Here is a 12,672-nt window from a genome sequence, read left to right on the forward strand (position 1 = left end):
CCTCTTTCATATGCGAAGTAATTTCTGGTCGTTTTAAGTTTTAATGTCGCTCCTTACTTTCAGTTAAAAAACTTGTTTTTTTTAATTTAATTTCTTAAAAGTCCATCTCACTAATCATGCTAATTACAACTTATATAATTAAACTAACTATAAGTCCCTATCTTTGTAGAATTATAGAAAATTAGTGTTAAACAGAAAAGCCAAGGACAAAAAACAAGAATATTGCAGATAAAATAAGAAAAGTACAGGATACGCAGCGCACTTTGAAATACCCATTTCCCACATATTGTAGGTGATCTGGGATAAAAAATTGGCGAAAGAACCCAGAATTGTGGTGAGAGAAAACACTATATAGAGAAAAACAAAAAAGTTCTTCCATTATTCCATGATAGCCTTGTCAGGAGAACAAGTGAAAAAGATAGCAACTCTTAAAGCTGTGCTGCACCTGAATATGCTGGCACCCCCGACGTAGATGAATTTACAGTAAAATTGAAACTTTTTAACGAATTGGCTCAGCCATGTAATTTTAAGACACAACTATAATGTTTATCCACTTGCTGAAGAGGTAGTGCGCTGCAATATTTCGAGTCAATTAGGTATAACGAAAGAAAAGTTGACATCAGATGGTCTATATCAATTAGACCAGATATGGTCTAGAACACTGATATACTTTAGCTACACGCCGCTTGATCGAAACTGCTTCATAAAGTAGAGGACCTTTTAATCAAATATAATGTTAATGTTTAATTGTAAAAAGTAAAATAATATTGGTTAGCAATTTTTTTTTCTTTATTAGCTTTTACTTGGTGGAACGGTCAATCACTTCTGAACAAAGATACAGCTAACAATGACAAAATTTCTTGTATGTAACAGATAAATTCAGTCTGTGGTTTCCTCCATAAATAAAAATCAGATCAATAAACCTAAAAGGGACTTTTTCTATAGAAATTACTGTTACTTTGGGTACAAACCGACTCTAACACATCTGTGTAGTATATTCACTTTTGCAAAATTACTTCAGGTCTTTGAACCAAATTAATTTAAAAAAAAAATATTTATGGAAGTAAAGAGCAAAGATGAAACTTAAAGTAAAGATTAGGTCAAAGGACTGTACAGTTTCTACAGACGGTGCTGATCTCTGTTCCATGGCCCTTCAGCTAGGAAGTGTACTGGGGGTTTGGAACCTACCATAACGCGTTTTTTCATATCCTTCTTGTTTTATCTTCATTAGGTTTCATTAGGCACCCATTTAGAATTAGATCGACGATAATTGACCTTACAGATCAAACCACTTACTCCTTTTCCAGAAAAAACAACGAGCGACACTATGACTCGAACCGTGGCCTCCGTGGACATAAGATTTTATATATGGTGTGCTAACCCCTCGGGAAAGACATGGCTGAAATTTAAGAAAAAATGTTTATTTGTTTTAAGTTTGTGAAACAAATATCTATAAAACTTGATCAAATATTACGACTCTGAGTTTTCCCTAAATTTTAGAATTTTGAAAAACTAACGTTTTACTGAATTAAATAAAAACAGTTTTTATATATTAATTTATATCATTATTGACATATACAAAATAAGATCGAGAAACTTTGGAATTATGAGACCAGTTGCCTACATAATTTCTTCTTTTTTTTTAGATCTTGGCATGATTTGAGAAACCGTCAGATATTAAATAAAACAAAATGTTTTCTTAAATAAAAGTAGGGAACAACAATAAAACTCCGAATGAGAGGGAAGCTAACCCCTCCTACGTCTCATAATCTTTACTTTCAGGCATAAATTTTTGTCCTGATTCCTTAAGAATTTCTATTCAAAACAAGAGCTGTTAAATTGGAACGAAAATCATTTAAAAACCGCTAAGAGAATTTACCATAAAGAGCAGAACTGAAGGATAGGGGGGGGGGGCATTTAGCAGTGCACTTATAGCGGGATATAGTCTATGATTATTACTCAACACATAATGTTGAAGCAAAGCTATTTTTAGCAGGTCAAATAACTAAAGCATTTGTGCTTGTGTTATTTTTCTGTCATACTGCCTCGTCTTGAAAATCCAGTTTAACTTGTTCAGAATTTCTACGTTAAAATAATAATCCAGAAACTGCATGGTTCTTTTGCATCATCTACCTAAAATTAGCAGATTGGTTCCATACCAAAATTCGTATTATAAGGTAATTTAAACGAAAGAGCACGTTCAACAATAGACATTTCTCAAAGAAAAGAAAAAGTCACATTAAAGCAATAAGCAAACACTAGGAAACATAGACCTAGACATATAATAATTCAGACCTAAAACAAACAGAAACTACTACGAATGAATAAACGAAAATACTTTCGAATAAAAATGATTAAATGTCGCTGGTTGCAGTGTTAAAAAGAATAATTTTCCCAAGATGTTAATCTTTATATTAATTAAACAAAAAAACAAGTTTTTATGGCACTTGGTATTAACCAAGTGACATATAGCAGTCACCAATTCTGTCGGTCTGTCTGTCGGTCTGTCGGTCTGTCTGTCGGTCCCGGTTTTGCTACTTTAGGCACTTCCAGGTAAGCTAGGACGATGAAATTTGGCAAGCGTATCAGGGACCGCACCAGATTAAATTAGAAATAGTCTTTTTCCCGATTTGACCATCTGGGGGGGAGTGGGTTCCGGTTAATTCGCAAAAAATAGAAAAAATGAAGTATTTTTAACTTATCAGCGGGTATTTGGATCTTAATGAAATTTGATGTTTGGAATGATATTGTGTCTTAGAGCTCTTATTTTTAATCCCGACCGGATCTGATGACATTGGGGGGAGTTGGAGGGGGAAAACCTAAAGTCCCGGTTTTGCTACTTTAGGCACTTCCAGGTAAGCTAGGACGATGAAATTTGGCAAGCGTATCAGGGACCGGACCAGATTAAATTAGAAATAGTCGTTTTCCCCATTTGACCATCTGGGGGGGGGAGAAGGGGCCGGTTAATTCGGAAAAATAGAATAAATGAAGTATTTTTAACTTATGAGCGAGTGATTGGATCTTGATGAAATTTGACGTTTGGAATGATATTGTGTCTCAGAGCTCTTATTTTAAATCCCGACTGGGTCTGATGACATTGGGGGGAGTTGGAGGGGGGAAACCTAAAATCTTGGAAAACACTTAGAGTAGAGGGATCGGGATGAAACTTGATGGGAAAAATAAGCGCAAGTCCCAGATACATGATTGACATAATCGGAACTTATTTGCTCTCTTTGGGGTAGTTGGGAGGGGGGAGTAAGTCTTAAAAATTAGAAAAATGAGGTATTTTCAACTTACGAACGGGTGATCGGATCTCAATGAAATTTGATGTTTAGAAGGATATCGTGTCTTAGAGCTCTTATTTTAAATCCCGACCGGATCTGGTGATGGGGGCGGGGAGTTGGGAGGGGGAAACCTAAAACTTGGAAAACACTTAGAGTGGAGGGATCGGGATGAAACATGGTGGGAAAAATAAACACAAGTCCTAGATAGATGATTGACATAAACAGAACGGATCCGCTCTCTTTTGGGTAGTTGGGGGGGGGGGGGGTTAATTCTGAAAAATTAGAAAAAATGAGGTATTTTTAACTTACGAACGGGTGACTGGATCTCCATGAAATTTGATTTTTAGAAGGATATCGTGGCTCAAAGCTCTTATTTTAAATCCTGACCGGATCTGGTGACATTGGGGGAAGTTGGGGTGGGGAGACCTAAAATGATGGGAAACGCTTAGATTGGAGGGATTGGGATGAAACTTGGTTGGAAAAATGAGCAAAAGTCTTGCATACGTAATTTACATAATTGGAACGGATCCGCTCAATTGCGGGGGGGGGGGGGGGTAATTCTGAAAAATAAGAAAAATAACGTATTTTTAACTTACGAAGGATTGATCGGATCTTCATGAAACTTCATATTTAGAAGGACCTCGTAACTCCGATATCTTATTTTAAATCTCAACCGGATCAAACGTAATTGGGGGGGGGGGCAGTTGGGGGGACCGGAAATCTTAGAAAATACTTAAAGCGGTGAGATCAGGATGAAACTGGATGGGAAGAATAGAAACCTGTCTAAGATACGTGACTGACATAACTGGACCGGATCTGCTCTCTTTGGTGGAATTGGGAGGGGGGAGGTAATTTTGAAAATTGAGGTATTTGTAAATTACGAAAGGGTGACCAGATCTTAATGAGCTCTTGGCTCTTGGCTCTTCCGACCTCGTACCATATGAGCTCTCGGCTCTTCCGACCTCGTCACAAGGGCCATATGAGCTCTTAGCTCTTGTTATTAAATGAAAGTAAGGAGCGACGTTAAAACTTAAAACGAACAGAAATTACCCCGTATATGAAAGGGGCTTTTCCTCCTCAACGCCCCGCTTTTTACGCTAAAGTTTGACTCTTTCTCTTAACTCTACATTTTAAAACAGTAAAAACCTTTAGCGTAAAGACTGGGGCGTTGAGGAGGAAAACCCCTTTCATATACAAAGTTATTTCTGTTCGTTTTAAGTTTTAATGTCGCTCCTAACTTTCATTTTAAAAAAAAACTTGTTTTTTTTGTTTAATTTCTGGACGTTTTTGAATTAATGTATTTTTTTTATCTTGGCTCTCCGTGCATAAATAATTAAAACGAAATTTACATATTAATTTTTTTGGTCTAAATGGCTTTTTCATTGTTTTAATCGGAAGATTTTGAGAAAAAAGGAGCAACAGAGGAAGCCTAATTGCCCTCCAATTTCTTGATAATTAAAAAGGCAACTATAATTTTTCACGAACGTTTTCATAAGTAAAAAATATACCTAACTTACTAGTTAACTCACGTAAAAAACTTCTATATTCGTATATTTTCATTGTATATAAGAGGGGGCTCACCCCTCGTCGATATCTTGCTCTTTACACTAAAGCTTTAATTTTGTCCCAATTCCTTAAGAATGACCCCTGAATCACAAAGGCCGTAGAATAAATAGTTGAAATTACTAAAAATACTTAGCGTAAAGAGTGAGGTATTAGGAGGAGGTAAGTCCCTCATATGCGTAATAATTTCTGTTCGTTTTAAGTTTTAATGCTGCTCCTCACTTTCAGTAGAGAAAAATTTCCATATGTACTTTTTCGTTGTTTTTTAAATAATGCTAAGAAATCCTGCGCCCCCTCCATTGAAAGTCTCTTCCCCCATGGAAAGATCCTCCCATGTCAACCCCCCCCCCCCCTCAACTCCCCCCTAAACCAAAAAAAAGTCCCCCAGAAAACATCTGTACACTTCTCATTAACCATTACCATATGTAAACACAGGTCAAAGTTTATAACTTGCAGCCCCTCCCACAGGGACTGCAGGGGAGTAAGTCGTCCCAAAAGACATAGTTATTAGGTTTTTCGACTATGGTGAACAAAATGACTATCTCAGAATTTTGATCCGGTGACTTTGAGGAAAAAATGAGAGTGGGATAAAATTGGGGGATAAAATTTCATTTTACGACGGGATAAAAATTTCATTTTATCCCGTCGTAAAATTGTCTGAATTGATTTTCTGAGTCTGTTCGCTCTGTATTTTTTCGACCAGTAGGCCTATGTGTTTTATTTCTGACTGGTGATTCATCTTCACTATGCCTAGCATCTGAAAGGTGACTTTGTATGGGTTCCGGCATATTTCATTAAACTGCAAATCCAATTGATACCCTTTTATACTACCGGTTGTACTCCGTACCCATTGCATTATTTCTATATCTATCTCTGTCTCTCTGCCTTGGTGTCCTGTTTTTTGAAATAATTGTTTTTAATACAGGATGTGAACTAGATCGCGATTTTCATTTTTTTTAGTTAGGTATATTACTGTCTTTGTGAAAGATGCAAATGTAGAAACTCGGTCAAATCTGAAAATGAAAATGTTTTCTTTGTTGTTTTGCAGTAATTTTTCTTGGGCTAATATCTATCTCAATTGAGTTTTCCCTTTGCCTGATAGATATTGACCATGTTTTTCAATTCGATTCTTCAGACGTGGATTTAAAGCTCAGCTAACACAAATTGTTTCAATTCCTATCAAAGTAACTCCTCAAATGGTCAAATTTAATTCCTGTAATATCAGTTTTTTTTTCTAATTCTTTTGAAAAATTGTCAACATTCTAATTACTGGTCGGCATTTTGTAGGCTTTTTAGTTGTGTTTTTATTCCTAAAAACTTTCTTCTAGGCAAAGCCCAGGAAATTCTCCTAATATTATTGTAGTATTTTATCGGTTAACCAAACTCCAAACAAAAATTATTTCAAAATTTTCTGTTATCTTTATATAGTACTTCTTACAGAATAGCAACTTAGCCCAAATTTTTGAAAAAAAACACGAGTTCGTCTTACTACCAGTGTTAGATAGTGTCTTTCATTTTACTACCACCAGTATCAAACAGTTCGTGGTAACGAACTGTAGTAAGGAGCGACCCAGCTCAATAGTAACCAAAACTAAAAACAATAGAATTTTTATACTAATAGCAACATCAAAAGAATCAAATTTTAATGCTCATTTTAAATATATAAGTTTTATCAAGTTTAGTCTTACCCATATTTAAATAAAAAAAAACAAGTTTTTTTTAACTGAAAGTAAGGAGCGACATTAAAACTTAAAACGAACAGAAATTACTTCGTATATGAAAGGGGCTGCTTCCTCATCAACAACCCACTCTTTACGCTGAGGTTTGACTCTTTCTCTCAACTCCTCTTTTTAAAACAGTAAAAAACCTTAGCGTAAAGAGCGGGGCGTTGATGAGAAAGCAGCCCCTTTCATGTTCAAAGTAATTTCTGTTCGTTTTAAGTTTTAATGTCGCTCCTTACTTTCAATTAAAAAAAAAAAAATTTATTTAATTTCTGAACATTTTTGAATCAATGCATGTTTTGATTTTGGCTCTGCAGAGGAATAATTAAATCGAAATTTGCATTTTTTTTTTTTTTGGCTAAATGGCTTTCTCATAGTTTTGATCGAATGATTTTGAGAAAAAAGGAGCGGGGGAGGAAGCCTAGTTGCCCTTCAATTTTTTGGTTACTTAAAAATCAAACTAGAACTTTTAATTTTTTACGAATCTGTTTAATAGTAAAAGATATACGTAACTTATAAATTAGCTTACGTAACGAACTTTTGTAATTCTGTGTTTTTATGACATATTATTTTTATATAGATATGAGGGGGTTCACCCCCTTGTCAGTACCTTGCTCTTTACACTAAAGCTTAAATTTTGTCCCAGTTCATTAAGAATGACACCTGAATCACAAAAGCCGTAGTATAAGTAGTTGGAATTACTAAAAATAATTTAGCGTAAAGAGCAAGGTATTAGGAGGAGGTGAGTCCCCAATATGCGTAATAATTTCTGTCCGTTTTAAGTTTAAATGCTGCTCTTTACTTCCAATTGAAAAAAACTTTTTCATATTTATTTTTCCATTGTTTTTTTTCTTAAATAATGCTAGAAAATCCTGCGCTCCCTTCATGGAAATATTCTTCCCACATGACAAATTCCTTGATGGAAAGCTCCCCCAACATACCCCCCTCTTGTCAACCCCTCCCCCGACCAAAAAATTTCCCTGGAAACGTCTGTACACTTCCCAATAACCATTACTATATGCAAGCACAGGTCAAATTTTGTAACTTGTAGCCCCTCCCACGGGGACTGTGGGGAGTACGTCGTCACCAAAGGCATAGTTATAAGGTTTTTCGACTACACTGAATAAAATGGCTATCCCAGAATTTTCATCCGTTGACTTTAGGAACATAATTAGCGTGGGAGGGGGCCTAGGTGCCCTCCAATTTTCTTGGTCACTTAAAAAGGGCACTAGAACTTTTAATTTCCATGAGAATAAGCCCTCTCGCACCATTCTAGGACAACTGAGTCGATACGATCACCCCTGGAAAAAAACAAAACAAAAACGAATAAACACGCATCCGTGATGTGCCTTCTGGCAAAAATACAAAATTCCACTTTTTTGTAGATATGAGCTTGAAACTTCTACAATGAGGTTTTCTGATACGCTGAATCTGATGGTGTGATTTTTATTAAGATTATATGACTTTTACGGGGTGCCTCCCTCTATTTTCTAAAATAAGGCAAATTTTCTCAGGCTCGTAACTTTTGAAGGGTAAGACTAAACTTGATGAAACTTATATATTCAAAATCAGCATTAAAATATGATTCTTTTGATGTAGCAATTGGTATAAAAATTTTGTGTTTTAGAGTTTTATTTACTATTGAGCCGGGTCGCTCCTTGCTACAGTTCGTTACCACGAACTGTTTGAAAAGTTATGAGCCTGAGAAAATTTTCCTTATTTTAGAAAATAGGGAAAACCCCTAAAAGTCATAGAATCTTATCAAAAATCACACCATCAGATTCAGCGTATCAAAGAACCCTCATGTAAAAGTTTCAAGCTCCCATTTTCGAAAATGTGGTATTTTGTATTTTTTGCCAGAAGGCAGATCACGGATGCGTGTTCATTTGTTTGTTTGTTGTTTTTTTTCCCAGGGGTGATCGTATCGAAACAGTGGTCCTAGAATCTTGAAAAAGGGCTCATTCTAACGGAAATGAAAAGCTCTAGTGCCCTTTTTAAGTGACCAATAAAACTCACCTAGGCCCCCTCCCACGCTAATTATTTTCCCAAAGTCACCGGATCAAAATTTTGAGATAGCCATTTTATTCAGTGTAGTCAAAAACGATATTACTATGTCTTTGGGGACGACTTACTCCCCTACAGTCCCCGTGGGAGGGGCTACAAGTTAAAAACTTTGACCAGGGCTTACATATAGTAATGGTTATTTGGAAGCGTACAGATTTTTTCAGGGAGATTTCAAGGTTTGGGGTCGGTTGATAAGAGGGGGATATATGTTGGGGGAACTTTCTTTGGAGGAATTTGTCATGGGGGAAGAAGTTTTCATGAAGGGAGCGAAGGATTTTCTAGTATTATTTAAAAAAATACAATGAAAAAATAAATATGAAAAAGCTTTTTCAACTGAAAGTAATGAGAAGCATTAAAACTTAAAAGGAACAGGAATTATTACGCATATGATGGGCTTCCCTCTTTCTAATACTCCGCATTTTACGCTAAAGTATTTTTAGTAATTTTAACTATTTATTCTAGGGCTTTTGCGATTCAGGGGTCATTCTCAAGAAATTGGGACAAAATTTAAGCTTTAGTGTAAAGAGCGAGGCACTGACGAGGTGGTGAACCCCCTGATATACGTGATAAAAAAATGAGAATACAAAAGTCAGCTAATTTGTAAATTACCTACATATGTTACTAATAAAACATTCGTAAAAAATTCGTTAAGTAAGTTACGAATATTTTTACTAATAAAAACTTTTAAATTTTTACTAATAAAAACTTTTAATAATAAACTTTAATTACTAAAAAATTCGTAAAAATTTAAAAATTCTAGTTACTTTTTTAAGTAACCAGAAAATCGGAGGGCAACTAGGCCTCCTCTCCCGCTCCTTTTTTCTCAAAATCATTCGATCAAAATTATGAGAAAGCCATTTAGACATAAAAATAAATAAGCAAATTATGTTTCAATTATTCATCTGCTGAGAGCCAAAATCAAAACATGCATTGATTCAAAATTTTAGAAATTAAATTTAAAAGAACAAGTTTTTTAACGGAAAGTAAAGAGCGGCCTTAAAACTTAAAACGAACAGAAATTACTTCGTATATGAAAGGAGTTTTTCCTCATCAACGCCCCGCTCTTTACGCTAAAGTTTTTTACTGTTTTAAAAAGAAAAGATAAGAGGAAGAGTCAAACTCTAGTGTAAAGAGCGGGGCGTTGATGAGGAAGCAGCCCCTTTCATGTACTAAGTAATTTCTGTTCGTTTTTAATTTTTAATGCAGCTCCTCACTATCCGTTTATAAAACTTGATTTTTTATTTATTCGCAAGCTAAGGTCACCACTGGGCTCTGCTAGAGTATAGTAATAGGTTCAAATAATCATATGGGTTCTACAAGTTTTTTTCGCACTATTATAACCAGTGAGGGTACGACAAGGGAATTACTACTTGTTGGGATAAAAGTACTGCACTAATTTTCCTGACGTCCCAGGACCTGCATCATCCCTAGTAAATATATCTTTAAACAGGGAAGAGTCTTAGTTGTTTACTATAATGACGATATTTCTAAATACTATTTTCCTAACCCCATCAAGGTTCGGGGGAAAAAAAATCTATTACGATCATAGAAAATAATTCGCTGTTATTACCAGTGTCAATTCTAAATGTCAGCTCCGAATTTTAAACAAGCACTCTGAACACGAATTATGTTTAAAAATATATACATAAATAAAAAGTTTGGTTGCCTCTAACGTGACCCTGTTTTGACGTGGCAAATTAAATGTATGGAAATCCAAAATCAAACTTACTTTACGCATAAATTATACTTCAATGGTGAGAGTTAGCTAGATAAAAATACAATTTCAAACCAACTTCTTCTCTTTTGCAAAATTAAATTGAAAACGGGCTAGCCTCCGAAAGCTTTTAACTTTTAAAATTAAAAATATATCGAAGGTCAATCTATGTTAAAATTAAAGAGACATTTATCTGATAAAAAAGGGCCATAGGCCTCAACATCCGCACTTAGATAACCCATACAGTTTACTCCATTTTCAATTGAATTAACACCATTTTAAATATAAAATCGTCCATATTTTTACAATTCCCTATCTTAAGCTTTAAGGTCAAAAAAAGGCTTGTGAAATAAGAATTTGATAAATTTCTAACATAAGAGTTTAATTATTGCAACATATAATAGTTGCAACAAATTTCATTTCTTTAATCGTGTATTCCATTCCAATCTCTAAATTTTCTTTCCTAACAATTCGATTATATTTATTTTCCCCTTTCATTTCGCTTAATAGTTTCTCAATTTATAAGTAAAGAATTCTATTAACGAATTTTTGAGTAACCACGTTTAATTTGGTTCGATGGTGTGCCTTAGTATTCTAGAAAAATGTGGTTTGTATAATAGGTTAGTATTTTTCATTTTGCTTAAAAGATTTACCATTTATTAGTAAATAATTTTATTTAAAAAATTTCCCAATCGAAAACCATATATTTTTAAACATATAATGGACTATCAATGAAATCCATGATTACTTTTCCTTCTGAAAATATGACACAGTAAATTTTATACGGATTAGCAGGTATTTGTTCTAATACTAGTTTAGTTTATATATCAGAGCTTGATCCACTTCGACAAATATTCGACTCGTGATTTAAAAATATCAAAACAAATGAAAAGATATCCTTTTTTATGCTCAACTATAAAAAATTTTATGTTTATATCTTAACTGTCAAATCGTTGATAAGCGCTAGAATAATCTCGACTAGGATAACCCAAATCACATTTAAAATCGTCCTGTGGATATTCATATCCATTTAATCTCACTTTTATTCTATAAGTGTTCATATTGTCGTTTACCATATTGTTTTGCGTATTACTGTTATCTTTTTCAGATTTCTCAGGCATAGATAGATAGATAGATAATTTTTATTTGCAACAATTAAATAAATAAATATGAAAAACCAGTGCACATGCCTGGTGGCATATTAGTAATTTTAATAATAATTTTAGTTGTATTATTGCGTTCACTGACTAGCATCCATGTTAATTCTTTATCCATTTTATTATTAATCTTATACGTATTACAAGCTTCCCATCTTAATTCAAATGAGCTGCCCTTTCCTTATCCAGCTTTTAGTTGTTATGCCTTCTTTGTTTATCCGGCTTCTAATTGAGTCACTATGGGTAAACTGGGATTTAATACTGGTAGCACCGTTATAATTGCATTAAATTTACTTTAAAGTTCTGAGCTCCAGAGCTTATAATCATATTGGAAAAATATGTTCTCCTTAATATTATTTGATGTTTGACACCTCTAAAAACATGATTAATATCTTGAAAAATCCGAATAATTGTGATTATGGTAAATACATACTAACCACGTGAATCTCTTTTCTTTTATTCTACCCTTTAAATAGACCACTATTAAAAGTGATATTTCACTTTGTTGTAATGGTTCCACTACTAGCTGCAACAGGTGTAAAAGTGCTTTCAGTATTTGTGTAGGGACGAACACAGGAAGAGTGGAGCCAGGATCGACAACCCTTAACTCCGAATATTTGAACTTCTTGGTCCCAAATCAACTTATCAGATCTTTTATTACGATTACCCCCCCCCCCTCCCTTCACCCACAAATGAAATTTATTTGTGACTTTCACTCTAGAAATTGTACTGTAGACAAAATGCCTCGCTATTAAACCAATCAACTACAAATGAAAAACTAAATCGTAATGGAAATTAATACCCTACTATTTATTATCCGCAATAGCTAAAATCTTCTAACAGAAATTTTTAGATGACATCCTTTAGTGTATTCGTTCTCCAATTTTGTCCAATATTTAGAAAAGCATGGAACGGAAGAAAGAGATATGGCTACTTTTCTGGAAAAAGCACCGAAAATAAGACAAATAAAGAAGTATGGGCTACTTTTCTGGAAAAAGCACCGAAAATAAGACAATAAGCAATAAATGGAAATAAATTTTTAGTGCAGCTTCAGCAGATGGGATTTTTGGCTGAAAGGCCATGAAATGTAGATCAGCTCCGCCGATTTGGACTTTAAGGGTCTAGTGCCGTCTTACTTACTTTTTACTATTTTACTTTACTTAATTCAT

The 12,672-nt window shown here is 34.4% G+C and overlaps 2 protein-coding genes across 2 annotated transcripts in view; one reads left to right on the plus strand and one right to left on the minus strand.

The window, feature by feature from the left end:
• The window catches only part of LOC136032128 (uncharacterized), a 112,589-nt gene that overhangs the window by 31,179 nt on the left and 68,738 nt on the right, over positions 1-12,672 (plus strand). The window lies entirely within an intron of this gene.
• Positions 1-12,672, minus strand: part of LOC136032127 (uncharacterized) — a 54,048-nt gene that overhangs the window by 16,123 nt on the left and 25,253 nt on the right. The gene's annotated exons all lie outside the window — the stretch shown is intronic.

Source organism: Artemia franciscana, chromosome 10 (genome assembly GCF_032884065.1).
Source record: "Artemia franciscana chromosome 10, ASM3288406v1, whole genome shotgun sequence".
Taxonomy (NCBI): domain Eukaryota; kingdom Metazoa; phylum Arthropoda; class Branchiopoda; order Anostraca; family Artemiidae; genus Artemia; species Artemia franciscana.